Here is a 13,785-nt window from a genome sequence, read left to right on the forward strand (position 1 = left end):
GAAATTAGTTTCCCAAGCATTTCTTTAATTGTACCATCACCAAAATTCATGCTTCTCTAAGTACAGAGATCTTACTTTTCATACACTCGATTTTCACATTTCCTCCTCTTTCAGTAGTGACCTATTTTGATGAAGGGTTCATGGTTGCCTCTAGGAGTGGGTTATAAAACACACAATCAAAAAAAAAAGAAATGCATTTAAAAAATTATATCGTCTAAGCACTTTGCGAGGAGTAATGAGGATGAAAATGATCGTTTGCCTTATTGAGCCAAAAGTGAGGATCTTGTGTGCGCATCTCGTGGGAACGCCTGGGGGCCTTTACTGCAGGAAATGCAGGTTTGGTCTGGACTCTTCCTCAATCGTCCACATTTTTTTTTTTTTTTATAATTTTTTTTTTCAACGTTTATTTATTTTTAGGACAGAGAGAGACAGAGCATGAACGGGGGAGGGGCAGAGAGAGAGGGAGACACAGAATCCGAAAAAGGCTCCAGGCTCTGAGCCATCAGCCCAGAGCCCGATGCGGGGCTCGAACTCACGGACCGCGAGATCGTGACCTGGCTGAAGTCGGACGCTTAACCGACTGCGCCACCCAGGCGCCCCTATCGTCCACATTTTTAATTGTGACCGAAGAGAAGTCATGGACATGGCCTTGTTGAGCCTCAAGATCATGTCTAGATTTTTTATGGGTTTCCATAGCGTCAGGGGATGGACTTGTCTCTCAAGTCCCACAAGTAAGATTACTTTTGGGAGGGTGGTCTGGATTATGCTTGACCTGGCCAGCTTGGTGATTTATTTTCTGCATGCCCAGCAGTAAGCTATCTAGCTCCACTCTGCTTATCACCTCACCTACAAGGGGCAGTGATGGTGTCATTGACATCCTGCCGGGTTATTGGACAGATTAAATGAGGAATCACCTGTGAGGTGCCGGGCACATTGTTCAGCACACACATATTTCAGATATCAGAATTTATCACTGGGTGCCTGGGTGGCTCAGTCAGTTAAGCATCCGACTCTTGGTTTTGGCTCAGGTCACGATCTCATGGTTTGTGAGTTTCAGCCCCACATCGGGCTCTGTGCTGTAAGCTTGGGATTCTCTCTCTGCCCTTCCTGCTCTCTCCCTCCCTCTCTCTCTCTCAAAATAAATAAACTTAAAAAAAAAGAACTTACTATTAACCAACCTTGTAGGACCAAGGTCTTAGAAATCCCCTTTAAAGAGTCTAGTTCCTTCTCCAGTCCTGAAAGACAGCCCATGAAGTGCTCCCAGTCTTGTGAACCTAATGTCTATAGCACCTTGAGGATCTTCATATGTAATGTAAGAGGCCTTTCAAGAGAGCTGTTTATTAGTCACATTTGAGATCTATTAATAACATTAATAATTATTCATGGGGGATAAAGGTAATCAGGAAACAAACTGATTGCTAGTTCTCTCAGAAAGGACACATCAAGGCCATGATGACATGAAATGCATCACCTTGTTGGGAGGAATTAAGCACCAAAACCACTAAATTAAGAATGGGGCTGAATGTTTGGAGTCAAGGGAGAGTGAAGACAAGAGACCCACTTCTGTCCACATTCAAACCATTGAGACTTGGTCAGTTCTTAAAACCTGGCCGTGTTGGGCAGATGGGCCACTTCTAGAGTTTTCTAAGGGGTCTACCTCTCCCTCATGCATTCTCCATTCATGTGTGCACTCATTTGTTCCTTCACTCACTCAATACCTGCCAGGCCTCCAACCACAGGCCAGGGCCTGTATTTTATGTTGGGAATATGGTGAAAGGCAACAGACCCGATCTCTGTCTGAGTGGATAGCTTCTCCCTTCAGGAGGCTGCTATTACACAAATAACAATCACACAAAGAAATACATGGTTATAAATTACAATACATACTATCAAGAAAAAGAGCAGGGTGTTACGAGAATAGCAGGGGGACCATTTCCTGAAGGAGATCAGTGAAGCCTGCCCTGAGGACTGACTTTTAAACACACCTGAAGAAAGAGTAGGTCTGGGTAGGCAAATCTTGGAGGAAGAACGTGCTGGGCAGATGGCCTTCATAGGTGGAGAACCTGATGGTTTTCTTTGAGACAGAAGATTGCCAATGTGTTTGGGGCTTGGGTAGGGAACAAGAGCTGGAGATAAGGTCACAGTCGCAGTGGTGGTTAGGAACCAACCGGCAGGGCCTTGAGGATATGGCATGCATGTGTGGTTTTCTCTTAGGTGTCAACAGAATCAACTCAAGGAAGAGAATAATCTCAGCAGAACTGTAGTTTAGAAGATGCCCAGTGGCTTTCATACAGCATGACAAGCAAGGTTGGGGGCTCAGATGGGAGAGGAATCCAGGTAGTGGGGAATGTGCAACAGAAGCAGAAATTGATAATTATTATTTTTGTTTTTCAGTTCAGCCCCTTTCTAGACTACATGGGAGGGGCATCAAGGTTACCCACTGTCCCAGAGAGCCACGGGTGTAATTCTAACCAGGTCCAGAATAGCCTCTTCAAACCCCTTCTGGATTGAGAGGTTTGTCACATCCCGAGCCCTTGCAAATCAGAGACCATCAACAGGGTTCATTCAGAGACCATTCCTTCAGGGATGGCTGTTCTGTTCTTAACTCCCAATCTAGCACTGATTCACCCTTTTCCCAATTGCTCACTAACTCAAAAAAAGTGGGAAGACAGCTTATTTCATTGGTGTCTACTAAAACAGGGCAAGTTGACTGAGGATTGAGATGCAAACAGAAAATTCAATCTACTATTCAGATGGCCTTGTCCATCAGCTAGGTCACGGTCAGGAAACAGGAACCATTCCAGTTATATTAGCAGGAGAATTTAACACAAGCATTGTTAGCTAGGTATTATAGAACTGAAAAAGGCAAAAAGTAAACACTAAGGGATAGAGCTTGGGGAACAAATGGAAGCTGTCGGAACTGTCAAATCTTAGAAGTTTGGAGGAGAGTCTTTCAGGGGATGGGACACAGACCTTTGAGGAAGAGAGTCACTGCTTGGTTGGTGGGGCAGGTGTCCCTGAGTGGAGCATGCTGAAGCCAATTGTCTAGATGTTGGAAAAACTGCAAAATGACGTCAACTTCTTCTGGAACAAAGTAATGCTGATTGGCACAGGGAAGAGTCCCTTCTCTATCCTTTAGGCTTGCTGCCTCCCTCTAGTGCTCCCTAGTGGTAGTGGCCAACAGGGATCGGCAAGCAAAACAAATCTGCAGAGTCCCAGGGCCTAGATCACAAACCAGGGAAAAGGGAGGTTGTGTGGCTGAGAGACAAGAGCTCTATTACTGGCAGAGTCCCAAATGATCATCTGGCAAAGTGTAACTCCTAAGTCCAAATTTTTAAATATTTTTCATTGTTTTGTAGAGATATATGCGTGTGCATTCATACCTACATTTTCAGACAGGTATATAGATTAAATAGATGATACTATGCATAAAATATTACTTTTCCTTATTACCTAGTAAATATGCCTGCCTCCAGCAGGTCATTAAGTACCTAGAGCACATAAAGAACACTAACAACTCAATAAAAAGAGAACCCATTTTAAAAATGGTCAAAGGATCGGAATAGACATTTCTCCAAAGAAGATATACAGATGACAAACAAGCACATGAAAGTATGACCAACATCACTAGTCATTAGGGAAATGCAAATAAAAACCACTTACCTACTAGGGTGGCTAGAATCAAAAAGGCAGATACGACAGGTGTTGGCAAGGATGTGGAGAAACCGGAGCCCTTGTCCACTGGTAGTGGGAAAGTCAAATGGTACAGCCACTTTGAAAAACAGCCTGGAGCTTCCTCAAATAGTTAAAGAAGAGAAATACAGCATGTCCACACAAAAACTTGTACATGAATGTTTATGGCCGCATTATTCATAAGAGGCAAAAGGTGGAAACAAACCAAATTCCCATCAACTTATGAATGGATAAATGTGGTATATCCATTCAATGGAATATTATCTGGCCGTAAAAAGGGATGAAGTGCTGATTCATGTCACACATGGATGAACCTTGAAAAAAGGATGCTAAGTGTAAGAAGCCAGTCACAAAAGCTCACATATTTTATGATTCTATTTATATCAGGTATCCGCGGAATAAGCAAATAGAGATATAGAGTAAGCTAGTGGTTATCTAGGACTAGGGGTGGACCTGGGGGCTTGAGAGGTGACGGCTAAGGGGTACCAGGTCTCTTTTGGGCATGATGAAAATGTTCCAAAATTGATTGTGATAATGGTTGCACAACCCTGCATTTGCTAAAAACCATTGAATTGTACATTGTACATTTTCAGCGGGTGAATTATATATGAATAATATCTCAGTAAGGCTGCTACTGAAAAATAAAAAAGACATGAAGACCTAAATGCTTCCAGGCATGTTCACCTGAAGAGAAAAACAACAGGAAACCCAGTGATAATTACTCCACAAAAGTCATATTTAGGCTTTCTCTTCTTTAAGTTAAGAAGAAGCTTTTAAATATTTTGTTCCAAATCCCATAAGTACCAAGGGCGGATTAAAGAGTCAGAGCTATCCAATTCCAAAAACAAAATTTCTTGATCAGAGTCAACCCCATCTTCTAGGATTCTATAGTTTCCTCCAGGGTCTCTATGTAGAGTTGGGCCATTTGTACAGGGGACAATTTTGCCCAACCAAGGGGCCAAGTGGAGGCAAACTCCCTTCCCAAATTGCTTACCAAACTCTGATGTGCCTGGCAGGGGAAGGGGCCTTCTTCCTTGCTTCAAGACTTTATTTACTCACAGTGACATGAATTCAGTGCCTGCCCAGGATATGTCATCCCTTGTGTTCTTGTTGTGATCTATGTTATAAACTACACAACACAGTGCCTCAATTTTTATTTTAATCAATCATGTGTTTTAAAGAAGTTAAGAGGAGGGACGCCTGGGTGGCTCAGTCAGTTGGGTGTCCAACCGCGGCTCAGGTCATGATCTCATGGTTGGTGAGTTCGAGCCCCATGTTGGGCTCTGTGCTGACAGCTCGGAGCCTGGAGGCTGTTTCAGATTCTGTGTCTCCCTCTCTCTCTGCCCCTCCCCCACTAACTCTCTGTCTCTCTCTGTCTCTCAAAAATGAATAAATGCTAACAAAAAATTTTGTTAAAGAAGAGGAGAAATTTTTCAAAAAATATATACCCCCATATTTACCATTTCCAGCACTCTCCATTTCTTTTCACAGACCCGTTTTCCATGTGATACTTTCCTTCAAACTGAAGAATTTCTTTTAACATTTCTTATAGTGCAGTTTTGATGGTGAAAAATTCTCACACTTTTCATGTATCTAAATACATCTTTATTTGTTTTCTTTTTGGAAGAATACTTTCACTGGATACAGAACACTGGACTGACCATTTTTCTTTTGGTACTTACAAAATATCATCCTATTATCTCTTTGCCTCTATTGATACTAATGAAAAGTTGGCTCGTTTTTATATTATTGTTTTCTTGCATGCAATGCGCTTTTTTTCTCTTTGACTGCTTTTAAGATTTTCCCTTTATATTTGTTTTCTTGAAATTTAGCTATGATGTACTTAGATGATTTTTTTTTTCGTGTATCCTTCTGGGAATTTGTTGATCTTCTTGGATCTATAGGCTTAAGATTTTACCAATTTAGAAAATATTAGCCCTTATTTGTTCAAATATATATATATATATATATATATATATATATATATATATATATATATATGTATGTATTGCTCCATTCTCTCTCCTCTTTGTCTGGGACTCCAGTTACAGATCAGTTAGAATCCTTGATATTGTCTCAAAGGCCACTGAGGGTCTGTTAATTCTTTTCTAATCTTTTTTTCTTCTTTATTCTTTAGCTTTGAGAATTCCTCTCCATTTATCTTCACATTTAGTGATGCTTTTTCTGCTGTCTTCAATCTGTTTTGAAACCCATTCTGTGAATTTTATATTTTAAGTAGTATTGTTTTCAGTTCTAAAATTACAATTTTGTCCCTTTTGAAGTTTCCATCTCTCTCCCAAGATTCTCTATCATCACAATCATAATACTACGTTTTCCTTTAACTCTTGAATATATCTCTAATAACTCCTTTTAGATACTTACAAACTAATTCCAACATTTAGATCACACATGGGAGGCTCAGTTTCTATTGCCTTTCTTTCCTCTTGATTGTGAGTCACACTTTTGTGTTCCTTCCTCTATCTAGTAATTTTTTATTGTATGCTGAACAATGTGAAAACCCTGGATTTTGTTATGTTTCTTTGAAGATTGTTGATTTTTTTTTCTCGCATGCAATAAACTTGGATAAACTCCAGTCTCTGCCCTGGGGTGGGCAGGAGCTAAAATTCCCACTCATTTCTTTCAACCTTTCATTTTTTGCTGTCTGTCAGGTCTCTTGATGTCTTTCCCCAGGCATATGTAGTTCAGGAGTCAGCCAAGCATTTGAGTGGAGTTTATGTTCAGATTTTGAGTCTCCTCCCTCTCTATTTCAGGGTATCCTCTCCTGCTTTTACAGCTACCCTTGCAAGGCTAAGTTCTATTTTTTTTAATAGTCAAGGCAGTAAATCTGTGGATTTCTGTTTCACTTCTAGCTACCTCACATGGTGAGAACTGGGGAGTGCCCTCAAGTAAAAGGCTGCATCGATACCAATCTCACTCAGTGAATCCCCACTTTCTGACTTCTTTTGATCACTTTCTAATTATTCAAATGTGATTTTAAAACTATCTATATTTAAAAAATATTTTATGATTGTTATATGTTGATAAGGCCTAAAACAAGCTACCCCATAGTTATTGAAAGCAGAAATTTTGGTTCACATTTTTTAAAATATTAGAACACAGCCCTCTAAAAATTGTCCTAAGTTTTCTTTGAAGATTATTGATATTTTTATATTTAAATTTTTATATTCTGAGCATCAGTAACTGAGGTTTTAGGTTTTATACTTAGGCTAGCACTGGGTACTATAAAAATTTTAACACTCAGATTTTAAAATGTTATGTTGTTACATTTATTTGCATTTCTTTAATTACACACAAGATATTCCTAAGTTACTCAGTAGACTTTCTTTGTCATGAACTCCACATTTATTCTCTTTGCTTGATTTTCCATTGGGTTGTCTATCTTTCATTTATTTTATGAGCTTTTTGTAAATTAAGGAAATTAGCCCATAATTTGCCATATGAGTCACAAATGTTTCTTCCTAATTTGTCATTAGTCTATTGACTTTACTTAAGATATTTTATCCATACTGAAAATTTAATTTTTATAAGTAGTAAAATCTCTCAATTTTCTTTTATGGTTTTGAGTTCTGCGCCCTGCTTAAAAAGGATTTCCACATAGTGTAATTATACATAAATTCGTGTGTAAGAGTTTTTTTCTTTGTCTTTTAGGGCTTTTTATTTTATTTTGCTCACTCTTCAATCTGTTTAGAAGTGATTATGATGTAAGAAATAAATAGAAATCTCTCTCTTTCTCCCTCTTTTTCTTTCTTTCTAAAGGCCAGTCTATAGTTATACTTTTTAATAAATAATCTTTCTTTTCTCTGTTTACTTGAAGTGTTTACCTATATTATACAGTAGCTCCGCCCCCTTGAAACACATCCCTGATGGATGCCTGAAACTTTGGATAGCACCAAACCCTACACGCTATGTGTTTTCTTATACATATACACCCATGATAAAGTTTAATTTATGAATTAAGCACAGTAAGATGTTTACAAAAACAGTTATAAAAGAGAACAATTATAACAATGTGCTATAACAAAACATGGAGAACAAACTGAGGGTTGCTGGAGGGGTTGTGGGAGGGGGGATGGGCTAAATGGGTAAGGGGCATTAAGGAATCTACTGCTGAAATCATTGTTGCACTATATGCTAACTAATTTGGATGTAAATTTTTAAAAAGAAAAAAAATTTAAAAAAAATTTACGTCAACGTGGTCTCTCTCTTCCAAGATATCTTATTATACTGTACTTACCTTTTTTCTTGTGGTGATACGAGATGATAAAAGGTCTACATGATGCGATGAAGGAGGTGAATGGCACTGACATTGTGGGATAGCCTGAGGCTACTAGCAGCCTCCTGATGATACGTCAGGACGAGGGTCATGTGGTTCCAGACCACAGTTGACTGCGGGTACCTGAATCGTGGGAAATGGAACCGTGACGTGGGGAGACCACTGTATCCTGAGTTGCCTTTCGAGTTTGATCCTTTTGTTACTCTACTGCTCCATTCTGTGTTCGTCCCTTTTTCATCACCAAACTATGTTTGTTATCGGGACTTCATTTAACATTTAACACCCATCAGGGCTACTCTTGAGCAGCAATTACTTGAAATGTAGTATACTTTAATAGTCCACTTCTGCAAACATCTTTCTCCATTTCTTTATTTTAATTACAGTCATTAAGGTTGTCTGGCTGTAGCAGGTCTCCGCTTTCTGCTGACAATGCTTGCGTGGCCACTCACGTTGTTCCCCTCCTCTCTCGTGTCATGGGCTCTGGATCCAACTCTCAGAGCTTTCTGCCAGTGAAAGATGATGGTGACACTTTTGGAGAGAAGAACATGTTTTGGAGTACCCAGGCAAACTGCCCTCCCCTATAAATAACATCCATTACATTCCCCAAGTCTATTTTTTAAGCATAATGAAAATAATTCTAATATTACAAAAATAAAAGATCTATGGAGTCTAACTCTTGCTGTTATCTTTGTATTGTATTGTATTGTATTGTATTGTATTTTTTAAGTAATCTCTCCATCCAATGTGGGGCTCGAGCTCATGACACCCTGAGATCAAGAGTCGCACACTCTACTAACTAAGCCAGTCAGCTGCCCCTTCTTTGGAGTCTATTTCAGTCATAATACATGATCATCATCAAAGTTCAGTTGAAAATAATTCAACATAACCATAATAAACTCATTCACTAAGTAAATGAATATGACAAATGTTCTACAAACTATAATGTAGTTATAGATCAAACTGAAATGTACTAGAAATTAGAAACGTAGAGTAAAAGCATTTTTATATGATTATAGACTTAAAGACAATATTGTTTTGTATGCATTTGGGAGGTTTCTTTTTTTTTTTTCATTCCAACACAAGATGTTTGTTTGCTGACATTTATTCAGACGCAGAGGCATTCCCACTAGACAGTACAAATGAGAGGCTGGGAAAGACACAGCTAAATTAGCTATAAATGTTCAGAGAAATTTTATTTTTAAATGAAATCTACTTCTTGATAGGATGAGTGAAAACATGGAAGTTGAAAGGAATTAGAGATCAAACAAAATAAATAAAAGTACATATTGAAATCTGAGGAGGATGAGAGCCATTTTTCCTGTTGATAGTTAATATTTTCACTTTCTATTCAAACCTGGCCCCAAGAGAAAAATAAGGCAGAGTTTCAGTAGCAGCAAATAAAATGTAATAAACCCATAGGAGTGTATTAAGAGAGCAATCCACACCTCCAAAGGTGATTGATGACTGAAATCTTATGAAATCAGGAAACTGAAATGTCAAGCAATAGAACGATTTTTTTAAAAAAACTACATATGCACAAATAAATTTATGTATATGCAAATGTACATCTATGTACATGTATGTGTTTATAGACATGCATGTGTATTTATAAATAGATGTGCATACATTTTTAGTTTTATCTACTATTGCTTTCAAAATGACCCTTCATATTTTCATTTTTCCCTAAGGGGTATGTTACCTTTTAAAAACAATTTTAGGGGGCGCCTGGGTGGCGCAGTCGGTTAAGCGTCCGACTTCAGCCAGGTCACGATCTCGCGGTCCGTGAGTTCGAGCCCCGCATCAGGCTCTGGGCTGATGGCTCAGAGCCTGGAGCCTGTTTCCGATTCTGTGTCTCCCTCTCTCTCTGCCCCTCCCCCGTTCATGCTCTGTCTCTCTCTGTCCCAAAAAAATAAATAAAAACGTTGAGGAAAAAAAAAATTTAAAAAAAATGCCACTTACCATAATAATATCGATGTGCCAATATTACTGAAATACAACGTAAAGGCACAGAAAACAACTGACAGCAGGAGATACTGCTTACGTGTAAATCCTTTCACCTTTTTAAAAAATCTTACCTCAAAAATGGAATTCGAATGGGGGCGCCTGGGTGGCGCAGTCGGTTAAGCGTCCGACTTCAGCCAGGTCACGATCTCTCCATCCGTGGGTTCGAGCCCCGCGTCGGGCTCTGGGCTGATGGCTCAGAGCCTGCGGCCTGCTTCCGATTCTGTGTCTCCCTCTCTCTCTGCCCCTCCCCCGTTCATGCTCTGTCTCAAAAATAAATAAACGTTAAAAAAAAATTAAAAAAAATGGAATTCGAATGATTGGCTCATCAACTTTAAAATACGAATATACGTCGAGAGTACTTTTAGCCGTTTTCTAAAACAATAGACCACAAGTTTTCCGTAAATAATATTTAAGCAACTGTCTGCACAAGTGTTTATCTGTACTTCACAAAAAGTACTCAGCACCCTGAAGGGTGTCAGGTAACAGCGACAGCCTGCTTCCCTTGTATCAAGTATGATGCCGGGGCGCCTGGGTGGCTCAGTCGGTTAAGTGTCTGACTTGGACTCAGGGCATGATCTTGCATTCGTAGGTTCGAGCCCCACCTCAGGCTTTGGGCTGACGGCTCAGAGCCGGGAGCCAGCTTTGGATTCTGTGGCTTCCTCTCTCTCTGCCCCTCCCCCACCCACACTCCGTCTCTGTCTGTCTCTCAAAAATAAATAAATGTTGAGTAAATATTTTTTTAAAAAAGTATGACGGCAAAGATTCTGAGAGTTACCCGTTGAGTACATATTAGATTAAGCCATCGCATTGTATAGTTACAAGGCACCAGACGGCCCCCATCAGAAACACAGCTCTGTGTGTGGGCACCGTTAGGAGGGAACAGAAAAGGGAGGAAAGGAAAAAGCAGAAGCGAGTGTCAGCTGGCAGTGGATGGAAGGATGTGCCAGCCTCCCGGCCGCCAGAAATGACCCCATTGAGAGATTATAACTTCCATTGGCTGATGTTGGCCACTGGGGGCAAAGAAAGCAGATCCATACCATAGAAACACTCCAACCATACGCACTCGGCAGGGGCAGCAAGAGACCGAATCCAGAGATTACTGGAAAATCACGCTGGGGAACACGGGGAGAAATTCTGAAATAGACAGTGTTGGGGCCCCCGGGTGGCTCAGTCAGTTAGGCATCTGACCCTTGATTCCTGCTTAGGTCATGGTCTCGTGGTTTGTGGGATCAAACCCCCCATCGGGCTTTATGCTGTTTGTGTGGAGCCTGGTTGGGATTATCTCTCTCCCTCTCTCTGTACCCACCCCCCCCCCCAATAAATAAAAAGTGTTTTAAAAAATCTTTAAAATAGACAGTGATGATCTGTTCCCCTGGGGCCTTTCAAATGCTGGCTTTTCAAGCCAGACTCCCTTCCCCCTAAATTCCCTTTGAAATCAGAGCGTTTTGCTGCACTACTGTTTCCAACGTTCCCCATATTATAGCATTATCCATAAAACATGAGGAAAACCCGGCCCCAAATAGAGTGATGTGTGTGCCGCTGCTATGGGGCCGGGTGAGGACTGAAGCGTTCTCGTCCTCCCCAGGGTGCTCCGTGACTCAGCAGAGGACTGATGATGACACATCAACCACCCCAGAATCTTGAAGCCATTTTCCAAGCACCCGTCAGCCACTCTTACGCCTCTCCTACTTTGAAAGGTCCTAGAAGGGGGGAAAAAAATGCCACTTCTTTGTCCTAGAAGTTGGGGCCAATGCAGAACCCATCCTCCTGGGCAGCTGTCCCTGAGCCATCTAGCATCTGTTCTGTTCTGCTCCTGTGTGGGTGGCTTGGCCTTCCTGCCTGGTGAGTTCCAGCCTGATTGCCAGAGAATTCCAGCAGAGATGGAAGTCGGTGCTAATGTGAAGTTTTCACAGGACAAGGGCCAGCTGGGCGGGGTGGGGTGGGAGGAGCGAGGGGAGGATGGGTCAAATGAAGCCGGAAGTCACTTCATAGAAGCCACCCGAGGAAAAGGGCCAGGACCATAAGCGTCCCAGCTGGACCTGCTTTGTGTCTGCCTTGCACCAACATTTCAGAAGTGCCTCTCCCACCGTGACGTGCCTTGGCCGTATATTTTAATTCCTGCCTTCGATTAAACACTGATCATAATGCGTCACTCCATGATGTTTCATGAAACGAGAATTCTGCCGTTACCTCCGAAAAATTTTATGACAGTCCTCTGCAGAGAAATTGATCAAACAGTGGCTCAATGGCCAGGAAGGCGGACGACTTGTAGGGGTGCCCGTATCCCGGGCATTAAGAGCTCCAAGGGAGGCCACGATTTAACGAAAACACCTCCGAACTATACCTGCTTCATCCAGAAAATAAAGCAGGGCTCGCCCGACCACATGTTTTGTCCTCTTTACTTTAATGTCAGACCTGCCCGGAGAAGCCTGGGCTTCATTTGGTTTCTAGAAAATACACATTTTACACTCTTCCCTTCTCCGTTTGCATCAAGGTTAAACTCTGTCGTTACTGAACTGGTATAAAGCACAGGACCGATTCTGACCCGGAAATGAGAGAAATCACAGAAGTTCACAGGTTAAGAACTGTGATCCTGAGTTTTTAAAAGACCCATCTCATGCACCGAGTACTTGCATTGGAGGATGCTACGTGGTTTCATTTATTTACCAGCCCTCATTTCCCCAGTGCCAAAAAGTGGGTGCCACTCTATTCACAGGCAAGTCCAGGAAGCTGTGTAGGGGACATTTGTGGCTTCTCCGATTTGACATTTACAAATAAGCATGCCATTCATATGGACTTGCACATTATAGACGATTTCTGGCTTCCATTCTTAATAGAAGCGCAGATTTCTGGAATCAGCGTGTAATGAATGCATTACAAATCTATGCACCTCTCAAGCAATTTTAGCACTGATGTGACTTCTAAATTGTGAGTTCTTCACTTCTGATTCCTGTATTTGCATATCTGTTCAAATCCAAATGATTAAAAAGGAGCCATCAAGGTTGATAGGCCTAAAATTAGACTTGTCTGTTCATTTTGAACGTACACATTAATATAGATGTCTCCACTTCCTATTTTTTTCTGAACCTTCAGTGAAGGAGAATGAGGTACGTCAACAGTTTGAGACATTTTATTTCTTTTCTTTTCCGAAAGAGTCACTAACAGCATGTAAATCAATCAGTGATGAAAAGCCACTCCACTTTAGAAACATGTACAGACATTTTTAAAACCACAATTTCAGGAAAGAGTAAATTTCTACCAACTAAATTATTGTAGGTGTTTTTAAAAATCAATTTACTTAATGTGACTAATCCATGGTAAAACATATTTGAACACTTGTCTTTAAGCCCACAAATGCATTCTGATTGTGTCATCATTCAGGGTAATTTCCCATACATTTAGTCACCAGGAAAATGACTATGAGAAACACTTTTTTTTTTAAGTCTTCTTGTTTGTTTAAAAAGAGTAATTAGTTATTTAAAGGAATTGTGCTATATTTATGGACCCTTCTTTGAAATGCAGTGTGCAGAAACAACATGCCATAAATAATCGCAGGGCTTTTCGAAAAAAAAAAAAATTACTTTGTTTTCCCACATCTTCAAGGCAGTGGGGGATGTGCAGGACCCGTCCTGCCTTTCAAGGGATGGGACACTGGCCAGAACTTTAGGGCTGATACGCTACGTCTGGCGACATGTGTGCTTTTCAATCATGCCTCAGATAAAATCAGAACCAGAAGGATCCAGTCTGGTTTTTGACAGCTATTTAATCAGTTACTGTCCAGGATACACGATATG

Source organism: Leopardus geoffroyi, chromosome D2, assembly GCF_018350155.1.
Source record: "Leopardus geoffroyi isolate Oge1 chromosome D2, O.geoffroyi_Oge1_pat1.0, whole genome shotgun sequence".
Lineage (NCBI taxonomy): Eukaryota > Metazoa > Chordata > Mammalia > Carnivora > Felidae > Leopardus > Leopardus geoffroyi.